Raw genomic sequence first — 13,885 nt, 5'->3', positions numbered from 1 at the left:
TATGTTGGCCAACTACCTATCTCTCCTAGGACTCATGGAAGGACACAAATTACACTCAAGTCACCCATTGCAAAAAATACTGGTACACTTGATAGGTTCACCCCAGGAAAATTACAAGAGAAAGAAACTATTGATGAAGACTTGGCGGGATGGATTTATACAGATCCCTTAGACAAAGGTAAACAAAAGATTTAGATCCCTACAGAGAAGTACAACAAAGGCTTCTCCATGATGCAAAATATGGGCTATGATGGCCATAGTACATTAGGATTCAACAAGCAAGGGGTGCAAGAGCCATTACAACCTTTTTTAAAAACAAGGGACAAAACAGGACTTGGATTACTCCTAATCCAGGTGACTCTTCTAAGCTCAAGCTTACTAGCAAACCAAAGGAATCTACATAGAGATCTATCACACCTAGAGTCAAACTTTGGTCCCTTGTAGATAAACCCATGACATCAGCAGATCCGAATCATGTGAACACTTCCCATTCAACCCAACACATGCAACCGACAAGCAAATGGGAAATGTTTTACAAAAGTCTATCACTCCAGGGATAAAGCCCTTTGTCTATTTCAGACACCCAAGCAACATCAACAATCACATTAGATACGACACCTGTAGTAGCTGTCCACAACCTTTCAACCCTGATGACATCCCTCTAAGGTACAGTGACATAATTATCCCTATTGATGATGAGATCGATTCAAATGAATATGAATGAGATTCTTTGCATGATTCAAACAAAGATTATGTTGACATTAAGCAAGTTGAAGGGGTTACATGGATTAATACTTTTTGGATACGAGATAATGAGGACACTTCTCATATAGATAGGTCACCTCCCAAGCCTGATTATGAAGGAGAAAATATTGATGATGACGTCGATACCTCCATACTCAACCTAACTAATGCATCCTATTACCTAAACCTAATTGATGAAGCCTTGCCAATTATTCACCCTGAACTCATTGACTGGAATCAACAAGATCCCCAACTCCTAGATAGCTTCCTGATGAGGCGATCATAGAATTTGTTGAGTTACAAGATAACATACCAAGCGGGGATCACAAAGAAGGGTTTTCTATTGAACTCAACAATGCGGCTTATTTTGGAGACAATGCCAAACCTTTCAGTTGCAAAAATATATCAATAAAAAAGGATTTTCTAGTGAAAACCACACTGCGACACTCCTAAATCCCAAAAGAGTAAAAACAAAGGCCACATACAAAGGTGAAAACCTCTTTGAGGTGCATGAGGATGGAAGGTTTCACATTCTCCCCTTTAGCAAAAATCAAGAAAGATCATCCATCCTTATAGAGGAGACAAAGGAAGTCAATCTAGGGACACCAAAAAATCCACACATAATACATCTTGTGACTAAGTCCGTATTAAATATCGACTGCAAAAATCATAAATTAGTTGCAGTGGATTGCAGCTCAAAGCAAATTGAAGGGTAGAGATTTTATTCTTTGGCATTATGATTGAAGTAGGATATCTAATTGTCTTGCTGATCTGGAGAAGGAAACTGCTAGATCATTTATTGTGATCGACAAAATCAAGACTGGTGAACATAGTCTAGTTTGTTAAATATAGTAAACATTCATAGGAATAATAAAAGAGGACAAATATTTTTGTTGTACTATTGCAGGTTGTCAATTCTAGAAAGATGAGATCCGATTCGATATGGATCAAGGTCAGTGAAGAAAATCCTAAGCGCGTGAAGTTTGAGTTTTTGTTTTGGCAGGAAAGCATATATATAAATATGCAGATAAAAAAATTAAGTATGTTGATAGAGGATGCTTGATTAGAGATTTATGATACAGTGAATCTCTACGAGGCAAGAGTTGATTAGTCTAAGTGTGATAGAAAATATTGAAGCGACTGAGTGTGGGAGAAGAACCGGTAAGGAAGGTTTAACCGACAAGGGTTGAGGAAACCGACAAACTATTATAGAGTATAACAGTCTGTTAAACCGATATTGTCCGAACTGGTAAGATAGCAGCAGAGAGTGAAGGAGAGCAGAGTGAGTTTCAGAGAAGATCTAGAAAGGCTGAAACTGGGTTGTAGAGGGTTCAAAAAGTAAGAACAAAAGACCAGTAGAAAAGAAGAAGCAGTGTGATAGATAAGATTTTAATCGTTAGAGTGAATAGTTTTCATGGGTTGGTTCTCCTGGAGTTGGTGCTCAAAATATAATAGGGTTTTGTGATCCTTTGGGTAGGTGCCCATAAATAGCTAGGGGTTGGCGCTCCTTGGGTTGGTTCCCTAAACATTGTAAAACTGTTATTTCACTGTGAGGCTGGATTGGAGCAATAGATCTCCAGCAGAATTTCTCACCGAGGTTTTTCCCACATTGGGTTTTCCTCGTATATCTGGTGTTATGTGATGTGCTCTTGTGTGTGATTGCTTGTTAGTTCTTTCACTATCCTACCGGTTGCACACATTGTTTGAAATTATTTATAATCACTGATTCACTCGACCCTCTCAGTGATATCTTGTGTTCTACAATTGGTATCAGAGCATTAGGTTACCTATTTGTCAAAGATTTCTCTAGCTTGGGTCGAGTCTGGTTTAAGAACACAATGGAAAGGAATGAGTCCTCCTCCTCCAAAGCTCCCATGTTTGATGGTACCAACTATGCCTTCTGGAGAAGAACAATGGAAACCTATTTGTCCTCCCTAGGTTTTGATGTTTGGATGTCTGTAAACAATGGGTATACTGTCCCTAATAATCCTTCTATAGATCCAGATGTTAAAAAATAGTATGAAAACAATCCCAAGGCCAAGCATGCTATTCTCAGTGGTCTGTTTGATAATGAGTTTGTTAAGGTCATGCACTGCTCATCCGCCAAGGAAACTTGGGATTGTTGGTATTTGGAGATTATTGGTACTTTGCATAGAGATTGCATTAATGATATGTTGTCATTGATGTCAATTGAATAGGTAATGGTATTCATGTTATTGCTGATATTATTGATTTTGATATTGGCTAGTAACCGGTAAAAGAGCTTTGTGGAACATGTTGTAAACCGGCGAACCGGTATAAAGGGTTAAACCTTTCTATGTAATGTAAGTGGTAAAACCCTATCTGCTGTTAAACCCTAACCGACCAAGTTTGTTGGTTTATTATCTGATAAGCGGTAATGATGGAGACACGTGTGATCATTTGATTGAGGGTATATTCAAATTGTTTTGGCACGTTTGTTCTTGTCTAGGGAAGGAGCAAAGTGGATTGCATTTAATGCATAGCGTGTGATGAGTTATAAAGTCCATTGGAGCGGTTGAAATTGTCTTGAAGAAAGTGAATAGATTGTCATGATTTTTAACAGTAAAGATTGTACAAACTTGTTTGTAATCTTGATGATGAGAATTAGGTTTTTGTTGTGTTACCAACCTAATTAATTTCTATTTAAGGTCGATGAAGTTGTTTGTATAGGTTGTTGGCAAGGTTGGTAGAAAACCTATTGAGTGTGTAGTTGCCAAACTAGTGAATGGATCTGCACTTTGAGTGAAGGCAGATTGAAGGATATAGAAGGATTTGATCAAGCAAAAGTAGTGCTATTCAGACATATCAACAAGACTGTTGTTTTCTAACAATTACAGCAGAAGTTAAATCCCTTAACCAAGTGAGCTCTAACAAGCTTGTTTACTCATTAAATCCTCTAACAAGGTGATCCATTAGCTTGGATTCTTAAATCCTCTAGCGAGGTTACTCCTAATAGGGTATTGTGCTTCTGAAAAAGCATATTTGTAAATCCTTTAACCGGGTGATTCCTAACTGGAATTAGTTCTTAACAGGACTTATTGTAAAGCTCTAACAGGCTTTGGCTCCTAACAGGGCGAACTTCAGAAGAGTTCATATAGCTATCCTCATGAGTCCCATCTCACCATGGTTTTTACCTATTTAGGTTTTCCACATATAAACATTTGTGTCAAGTGGTGAATGCTTTTGTGGTTGTGACTTTATTTGTTGATATGGTTAATTTCTGATAAGGCATGTTAAGTAGAAGCATTGAAGATGAATATGTTGAGTTATGATTAAGCATTGTTGATGTTTACATAGATGTTGAAGTTGTTTACTGTTAAAGCTGTCATAACAGTTAAACCGGTTGATGTCAAGTATTCTTATGAGTATTGATCTTGACTGAGATATGTTTACTTTGTTTGACTGAGTTTGAGTTTGGGAACTTTGTTTTAGTTTTTCTATATACTGATTCACCCCCCTCTCAGTATTCTACCAGATACTTATTATTTCATCATACCATCAATTGGTATTAGAGCGACTTAGGTCCTCTTAATCTAAAAGCCTAATAGCTTGAGGAAAAGATTTTGTAGATCATGATGAAGAAAGAAGGTCCAAAGTTTAACAAAGATAACTATAGAATATGGAGTGATAGGATGAGGATTTACATTAAGAGTCTTGGTAGTCTGTATTGGGAGCATATAGAAAATAAGTATACTACACCTACTGGACCCTTGACTGATGATCAAAAGAAAGAACAACAAGAAAATCACCAGACATTAGAAGCTATTATTAGTTCCCTGTCCGATGCTTAATATGTAGATGTTCATGGTCTTGAAACTGCATATGAAGTATGGAAGAAATTAGAAGATGTGATCAACATGTCAAGATTACTAAAGAAGAGAGTTTAAGAGGCAAGTTTGATGACATGAGAATGTCTGAAGGTGAGAACATCCAACAATATGGTCAAAGGATTAAAGAGATAGTTGGTGAGATAAAGAGTGCAGGAGGGGAAGTGGAAGATGCCACAGTAATCAGTAAAGTACTGAGAACCCTTCTACCGGTCTACGCTATCCGAGTTGCAGCTACTCAGGAGCTAAAATGTATTGATAAGACAAAGGTAACTCTTGGCTCCGTTATTGGAAAACTTACTGCTTTTGAACTAAATGGCTATGATGGTAGTGTACAAAGATCATAATATGCATTTAGAGCTTTTGTCTCTAACCCATCTGTGAGAAGAAATACAGATACCGGCCATAACTATGAATCTAGATCCAACAGAGATGCTGAAGATGATGAAGGCTTAGTGGATCTTGAAGCATTGTTGGCAAAATAACTTCCTAGAGGCACCGGTAAATATAAAGGTAAGCTACCTTTAAAATGTTTTGCACGCAACAAGATTGGTCATATAGCAGCAAATTGCCCTAATGGTGAAAATGAATACAAGAGAGACAAATTTAAGAAGTATAAGGGTAAAGGAAAGAGAGATTGTCTTGTAGCTATTGACAATAGTATTACTGATGAAGAATCTGATGATGATGGCGAAGATATTGTGTTTGTAGTAATTAAGGAAGAAATATCAGATCAGAAGGCACTAGTATCCAGAATGGATAACTCTGATGATTGGATCATTGATAGTGGTTGTTCACATCACATGATCGACGATTGGAGCAAATTTCTTTCCCTAAAAGAATTTGATGGCGATGTTGTCAGATTTGGCAATGACTCACCCTGTATGGTGAAAGACAAAGGAATTATTTCTCTTAATGGGAAAAGCAGTGCTGACGATGTCTAGTGGGTTGAAGGCCTAAAGCACAATCTTCTTAGTGTGGCACAACTTAATGACAAAGGATACCCACTGGAATTCAGAAATGGTACATGCAAAATCTTTGATAACAAAGGAGAATTGATTACAAACAATAAACAGACCAAAGGTAATCGGTTTCATCTCGATCCTAAAATTAGTAACTATTTGATTGCAAAGATGGATGATAGCTGGCTTTGGCATAAGAGATTTTTTTATATTAATTTTGACAATATTATTAAAGTAAGCAAATCTAAGACTGTAAGAGGTCTGCCTCAGTTAGACAAACCAGTTAATGCTCTTTGTAAAGAATGTCAACTAGGAAAGATGACTTCTTCAACTTTCAAGCGCAAGTCCTTCTTAGCAGAGCACTTGTTAGATTTGGTTCATACAGATCTATGTGGACCAATAAGAACAAGAAGCATTCAAGGTGACAAATAATTTATTATCTTCACTGATGATTGTTCAAGGATGATGTGGGTCACATTCTTGAAGAATAAAAATGAAGATTTTGGAAAATTCAAGGCATTCAGAGCCTTAGCTGAGAAAGAGAGTGGGAAAAAGATTAAATGTCTAAGAATAGATCAAGGCGGTGAATTCACTTCTGTAGAGTTCACTAAATATTGTGATGATAATGGTATCAAGTGGCATCTTTCTGCACCAAGGACACCACAGTAGAATGGTATAGCAGAGAGAAACAACCGCTTAGTGGTTGAAGCTGCCAGAAATATATTGATACAAGGTGGTGTATCAAAAACATTTTGGAAAGAAGCTGTAAGTAAAACTGTGTACACAATGAACAAAGTTCTAGTAAAAAGAGGTAAGGACAAGACCCCATATGAGTACTGGTATGGGAGATCACCTGATGTTAGCTATTTTAAAATATTTGGTAGCAAATGTTTTATTAAAAGAGATGATTACATAAGCAAGTTTGAAGCTAAGAATGATTAATGCAGAAGCACCTAAGGGTTGAAATGCCCTTAACTAATTTTGTCTTGTGAGACCTTCCAGTGGTCATGTAAATACATAAGGACTGGCTCTAGTCCATTTGTATGGTTGTTTAGTTGTAGTTTTTAAAATGTCTCTTTTCGGCAAGACCTACCCCGATGTGTTTGCTAGAGTTTGGAGTGGATCAGTTACCCCGATGACCCGATAAGTCATCAGTGCTCAAAGTATTGTTATCGGGTATCAGAAGGAGTAGTTTCAAGTTTCCTCGATGATTAACTTGACCTATACTCGGATGGTGATCTTGGATGGTCCTATGGTTGTCGATGGGAAGATGATCGCCAGATAATCCTCGCGTCTTGGAGACAAAGCACGTGCAAAAAAAGAGGTGAGTTAACGACCGTGTAGGTTGAAGGTGGATCAACGATGGTCGCTATACCGCAATGGAGAGATGCATGAAAGTTATTCCCCGTGACTTGGCGACCAAGTGGTGGGACCAGACAAGAGAGAAGCTCAGGCAAGTTAATGAGTGAGCAAGTCCGAGATGATCAGATGATTGTCCCTATACCTCTATGGCGAGATGCACGAAGTTTATTCCACATGACTTGGTGACCATGGTGGGACCCAGTGACAAAGAAGAGTTTCATTTCGGGCGGTTAGTGAAGCTGTGCTAAGGTGGCAGCGTAGGGACCCTAGAGCCAATCAGGGGGTGCCACGTGGCAAAGCGCAAAAAGAGAGATCGAGCAAGATTGGACGATCGAGATATCTGTTTGGTTGTCTTTCTGTTGACTCGATGGAAAAGTGCAAACTTTGCAAGTCACCAACAAGCATCGAAAGCCAGGTTCTTAGGCTACGCCGATGACCCGTTATGAAACCGTTTTCTCCAGTTTGTAACCGTCTGTGTTTCATGATGGATGGATGAGCTATAAAAGTCTAATTGTAAGGCATTGGATTGGTGGGATATTACAAAAAAAACATAAGAGAAATACATACAAGTCTATTTTTTGGTTTTCTATCGCTGATTGTTGTACTGTCTTGTTTTTGTTAATTTTTTCATTACAATTTTGTAATTAAAGTTTCCTTTTTGTTGTTCATTTCTTTGTTTTGAATTCACAGTGTAAATATGGCTCTGTCTTGAACCTCAACTATGGGATCCACACGGCCATTGGAGTTCTTCAGGAAGAGCTGAAAATGTATAGTAAGAGTAGAGTGGCAGTAGGAGGAAACTAGGAAATGGCAATCATCATTCTGCATACTGAGCCTAGGTGAGCTTGGAAGAAGTCCGGCTAGGTTTCAGTGATAGTAAAGGAGTAAGTGTAGGGGAGGACTGGTGTAGAAGTCTCTTGGAGTAGTAAAAAGCAGAGTTGCACTTCACAATCTACTGCTGAAGCTGAGTATGTAGCAGCTTATATGAATTGCACACAAGCTATGTGGATGAGGCACATTTTGGAAGGTTTGAAGATGGAAATCTCAGAACCTATAAAGATTTTGTGTGATAATACAAGTGCAATAAACATTTCCAAAAATCCTGTTTTGCATGCAAGGTCTAAGCACATTGAATTGAAATATCACTTCTTGAGGGAAAAATTTCAAAGTAAAGATGTTATCTTGGAGCATGTTTCTACCAAGGAGCAGCTTGCAGATATCTTTACCAAACCTTTGCTTAAGACAACTTTTGAGTATCTTAGAAGTCAATTGGGGGTTGTCCCTCTTCATGAAGTCAGTTGAGCATGATGCTGATTACATCAGTCCCTGAACTACTTGAAGAATATTACATGGATTGATGAAGGAGTGGATGTATTCCATAGGGGGAGCATCAACATCACAGTGAGAGCAACATTACATGTTTTACTTTCACTTTGGAATTGTTGTCAAAGGGGGAGAAGATTTATGTGATTGGGGAGGAGAATTATGTGATTGGAGAGAAGAATTATGTGTCTGATTAAGTGAACTAATGACAGACTGAAGACAGAAAGAGCAAGGTGAATACTTGGTAATGTAAACCAGGATTCCTATTCACCAATCTTAGCAGCATTCAGAGGCGTTGATAATTGTATTGCCATCAATGCCAAAGGGGGAGATTGTTGGTATTTGGAGATTATTGGTACTTTGCATAGAGATTGCATTAATGATATGTTGTCATTGATGTCAATTGAACTAGTAATGGTATTCATGTTATTGCTGATATTGTTAATTTTGATATTGGCTAGTAACCGGTAAAAGAGCTTTGTGGAACATGTTGTAAACTGGTGAACCAGTATAAAGGGTTAAACCTTTCTATGTAATGTAAGTAGTAAAACCCTATCAGCTGTTAAACCCTAACCGACCAAGTTTGTTGGTTTATTATCTGATAAGCGGTAATGATGGAGACACATGTGATCATTTGATTGAAGATATATTCAAATTGTTTTGGCATGTTTGTTCTTGTCTAGGGAAGGAGTAAAGTGGATTGCATTTAATGCACAATGTGTGATGAGTTACAAAGTCCATTAGAGCGGTTGAAATTGTCTTGAAGAAAGTGAATAGATTGTCATGATTTATAACGGTCAAGATTGTATAGACTTGTTTGTAATCTCAATGATGAGAATTAGGTTTTTGCTATTACCGACCTAATTAATTTCTATTTAAGGTCGATGAAGTTGTTTGTATAGGTTGTTGGAAAGGTTGGTAGAAAACCTGTTGAGTGTGTAGTTGCCAAACCGGTGAATAGATCTACACTTTGAGTGAAGGCAGATTGAAGGATATAGAAGGATTTGATCAAGCAAAAGTAGTGCTATTCAGACATATCAACAAGACTGTTGTTTTCTAACAATTATAGTAGAAGTTAAATCCCTTAACTGGGTGAGCTCTAACAAGCTTGGTTACTCATTAAATCCTCTAACAAGGTGATCCATTATCTTGGATTCTTAAATCCTCCAGCGAGGTTACTCCTAATAGGGTATTGTGCTTCTGACAAAGCATATTTGTAAATCCTTTAACTGGGTGATTCCTAACCAGAATTAGTTCTTAACAAGACTTATTGTAAAGCTCTAATAGGCTTTGGCTCCTAACAGAGCGAACTTCAGAAGAGTTCAGATAGCTATCCTTGTGAGTCCCATCTCACTGTGGTTTTTACCTATTTAGGTTTTCCACATATAAACATTTGTGTCAAGTGGTGAATGCTTTTGTGGTTGTGATTTTATTTGTTGATATGGTTAATTTCTGATAAGGCATGTTAAGTAGAAGGATTGAAGATGAATATGTCGAGTTATGATTAAGCATTGTTGATGTTTACATAGATGTTGAAGTTGTTTACTATTAAAGCTATCATAACAGTTAAACCGGTTTATGTCAAGTATTCTTATGAGTATTGATCTTGACTGAGATATGTTTACTTTGTTTGACTGAGTTTGAGTTTGGGAGCTTTGTTTCAGTTTTTCAATATACTAATTCACCCCCCCTCTTAGTATTGTACCAGATACTTATTCTTTCATCATACCATCAGGGATAAGTTGAAAAGATTGTTTGAAGGAGATGTCAAGGTCAAGGACGCTAAAATGTAAACACTAAGAGGTAAGCCTGAAGGCTTGAAGATAAAAGATGAAGAGAAGATTGTTGATTATCTTCGCAGAATTGATGAAACGGTGAACACTATTAGAGGACTTGGAGAAGATACAGCTGATGAAGTGGTTGTCAAAAAGGTACTTAGATCACTCACATCTAAGTATGACACAAAGGTCTCTCTAATAGAAGAAGCCAAGGATCTGAAAACCTTTTCAATGGATGAGTTATTTGGGTCCCTAACCACTTATGAGATGAGAACAACCGATGAAGGAACTTCAAAGAAAGAGGCTGCTTTCAACTCCATCAAAAAGGGTAAGGAAGAAATTACTCATGGAGAATCTAGTGAAGACTCAAACACATTAGTAAAAAACTTTGTAAGGAAGCTTAAAAGAGGATTCGATAAGTACAAAGGAAAATTACATCTCAAATGTTTTAACTGTGGTAAAATATGACACTTTGCTTCAAAATGTCCCTATAGTGAGAATTCTAGAGAGGAGAAAGAAAGCACCAGCAGACCTTTGGGTAAGGATAAAAACAAGAATGCCTATCGACAAGATAGAAGAAGCTACCGGAAGCAGAACAACCTGTATACTTTTGAAGATGATGCCACAGATGAAGAAAGTGCCTCAGAAAATGACTGATGTGAGGATGAAAGAAAAACCAATATCTTTATGGCATTAGATGAACCGGTTGATGAAGATATTGAAGCTAAAGTGGATCTGGAAAGTAAGATCATAAGTGCTCTTGAGGAGTTGATTAAAACAAGAAGAGATCTCAAAAAGGTTAAGTGTGATGCTGCTGAAGAACAAGACCATTTGAGGCAATCCCTGGATGAGTCCAAGAAAATAATTTCTGATTTGAAACTCTAGTTGAAAAAGGCCAAGAGGATATGTGAAGTTACATCCTCCGATTTGATAAATAAAGAGAAGGACTATCAGAATTAGGAAGAAGAAATTGTAAGGCCCAAAAAGGAGCTTGAAAAGAGCAAGGATGAGTTGAAGATGAGGAGAAAGTAGGAGGGCAACACTGAAGCCTTGGACAAAATGTTGAGTAATCAGAAGCACTCAAAAGATACCACAGGTTTAGGATTTGAAGAGGGATAAAGTTCAAAGACACATCCGACAAGGAGATACAGATTACTTCTTCAAGTGAGAGTAAAGAAAACCAAACCTTTACTATCAACAAAGCTACCGAGAAGAAGACCTATGTTGAAGCAACAAGAAATCTGCCTGTGAACCATAATGCTCAGAACTGGAAGGCTCACTCTTTGTTCTAGAATGCAAACCATAAAGGCAAGTTCAAGATTGACAAAGAGGGGTTCACTAAAGTCAATAGCATGAGAGGAAAAAATCCGATGAGACAAAGGTTTGCCGGTCCAATGCATCAAGATTGGTATGCACCCAAATTCCGTGGTTACTGTTACCAATGTAATAAGTTTGGTCATAAAATTGTTGATTTTAGTTTGTTGCATAAGCCCCCTACTAGTTTTGAAAGTAGAAATTCATTTGCTACACTTCAAGAGATGAATGTCACTTGTTATCAATGTAATGGTTTTGGTCATAAGAGATGAATGTAGGAGAAGTCAATTGGTATCCTACAATAGTTTTTTAAATTCATCATTATGATGGTATGATGAAAGAATAAGTATCTGGTAGATTACTGAGAGGGGGGGGGGGGTGAATCAGTAAATATAAAAATTGATACAAACTTCCCAAACTCAAACTCAAACTAACAAAGTAAACTTATCAATGCAATACCACTGTCAAGATCAATACTCATATAAATACTAGTTGACTATTATAACAACTTAAGAGTAAACAACATTCAACTTGTAAACATCCAAATGCTTCACTACTCAATGCTTCTGGTTATCATATCTCATCAGAAATAGTTAAGTAGTTAATCAAATCAACAATAAGATCATAACCATAAAAACATTCACCACATGACACAAGTATTTATACGTGGAAAACCCAAATAGGTAAAAACCATGGTGAGATGGGACTCACAAGAAAATATTTGAACTCTTCTGAAGTTCTCCCTGTTAGGAGCCTAGCCCATTAAAGTGTTTACAAAAAACCTGTTAAGAACTAATCTTGTTAGGAATCACCCGGTTAAGGGATTGACTACAAATGCCTTGTTAGAAGCAAATACCGTGTAAGGAGTAACCTCAGTACAGGATTTGAGAATCCAATCTAATGGACCACCTTGTTAGAGGATTTAATAAGTAACCAAGCTTGTTAGAGCTTACCCGGTTAGGGGATTTCAATTCTGCTGTAATTGTTAGAAAACAATAGGAGTTTCTTGATCTATCTGAATAGCACTACATTTTCTTGATCATATCCATTTAAGCTTCTATCTGCCTTTACTCAAACTATAGACTCATTCTCCGATTCGGCAACCACACACTCAACTAATTTCTGCCAACTCTTGCCAACACCAAACAAAACAACTTCATCGACCTTAAATACAAATCAATTAGGTCGGTAACACAACAAAAATCTAATCCTCTCATTGAGATTACAAACAAGTCGGTACAAGTATAACCGTTGGATCACATAGAAATCTCTACACATCAATCAAGAAAACCTCAACCGCTCCTTGATTACCACTTCATCGAGCTTAGTAACTCATCACATGCTTTGCATTAGATGCAATACACTTTGCTCATTCCCTAGACAAACAATCGCGCCAAAACATTTTGAGCTTGTCTTCATACAATGACCTTACGTGTCACCATCATTACCACTCAACATTAGATCATAAACCAACATAACCAATTCACCAACCTTAATCGGTTAGGGTTTAGCAAAAACAACTGGTAGGGTTTACCAGTTACATAACATAGAAAGGGTTTAAGCTTTTACTTTGATTACCGGTTACATAACATAGAAAGGGTTTAACCTTTTACTCTGGCTACCGGTTCAACTCACAAACTTACATACCATTTTATAATAACCTTCACAAATCTCTTCGTACTAGTTACAAGACAATATCAACAATATCATTACTAGGTCAATTGACATCAATGACAATATAACATATCATTAATGCAATCTTCATGCAAATGCCAACAATCTCCCCCTTTGGCATTGATGACAATACAAATATCAACACCATTGCTTTGCTGCTGTGATTGTGAAGAGGAATCCTGGTTTACATTACCAAGTATTCACATGCTCTCTCTGTCTTCAGTCTATCACTGGTTTTCCTTCACATAATCACATAATTCTTCTCCCCCTTTGACAATAATGCCAAATTGAAAGTAAAACATGTAATGTCAAATTTTCACTGTGCATCTACAACACACTGCAACTTGATGCTCCCCCTGTGGAATACATCCACTTCTACATCAACCCTTGTAAAAATTTTGCAATTAATTCAGGGACTGATGTAGTCAACATCATGCTTAACTAACTTCATGAAGAGGGACAACCCCTAATTGACTTCTAAGATACTCAAAAGTAGTCTTAGGCAGAGGTTTGGTAAAAATATCTGCAAGCTACTCCTTGGTAGAAACATGCTCTAAGATAACATCTTTGCTCGAAACTTTTTCCCTCAAGAAATGATACTTAAATTCAATGTGCTTGGTTCATGCGTGAAAAATAGGATTCTTAGAAATATTTATGGCACTTGTATTATCACATAAAATCTTTATAGGTTCTGAAATCTTCATCTTAAAACCTTCCAAAATGTGCCTCATCCAAATAGCCTATGTGCAATTCATATAAGCTGCAACATACTCAGCTTCAGTAGTAGATTGTGAGGTACAACTCTTCTTTTTACTACTCCATGAAACAATCCTTCCTCCAAGAAAAAATGCTCCACCAATTGTTCTTTTCTGTTCGTCAA

Source organism: Cryptomeria japonica, chromosome 9 (assembly GCF_030272615.1).
Source record: "Cryptomeria japonica chromosome 9, Sugi_1.0, whole genome shotgun sequence".
Taxonomy (NCBI): domain Eukaryota; kingdom Viridiplantae; phylum Streptophyta; class Pinopsida; order Cupressales; family Cupressaceae; genus Cryptomeria; species Cryptomeria japonica.
Note: the sequence above shows the minus strand (reverse complement) of the source record.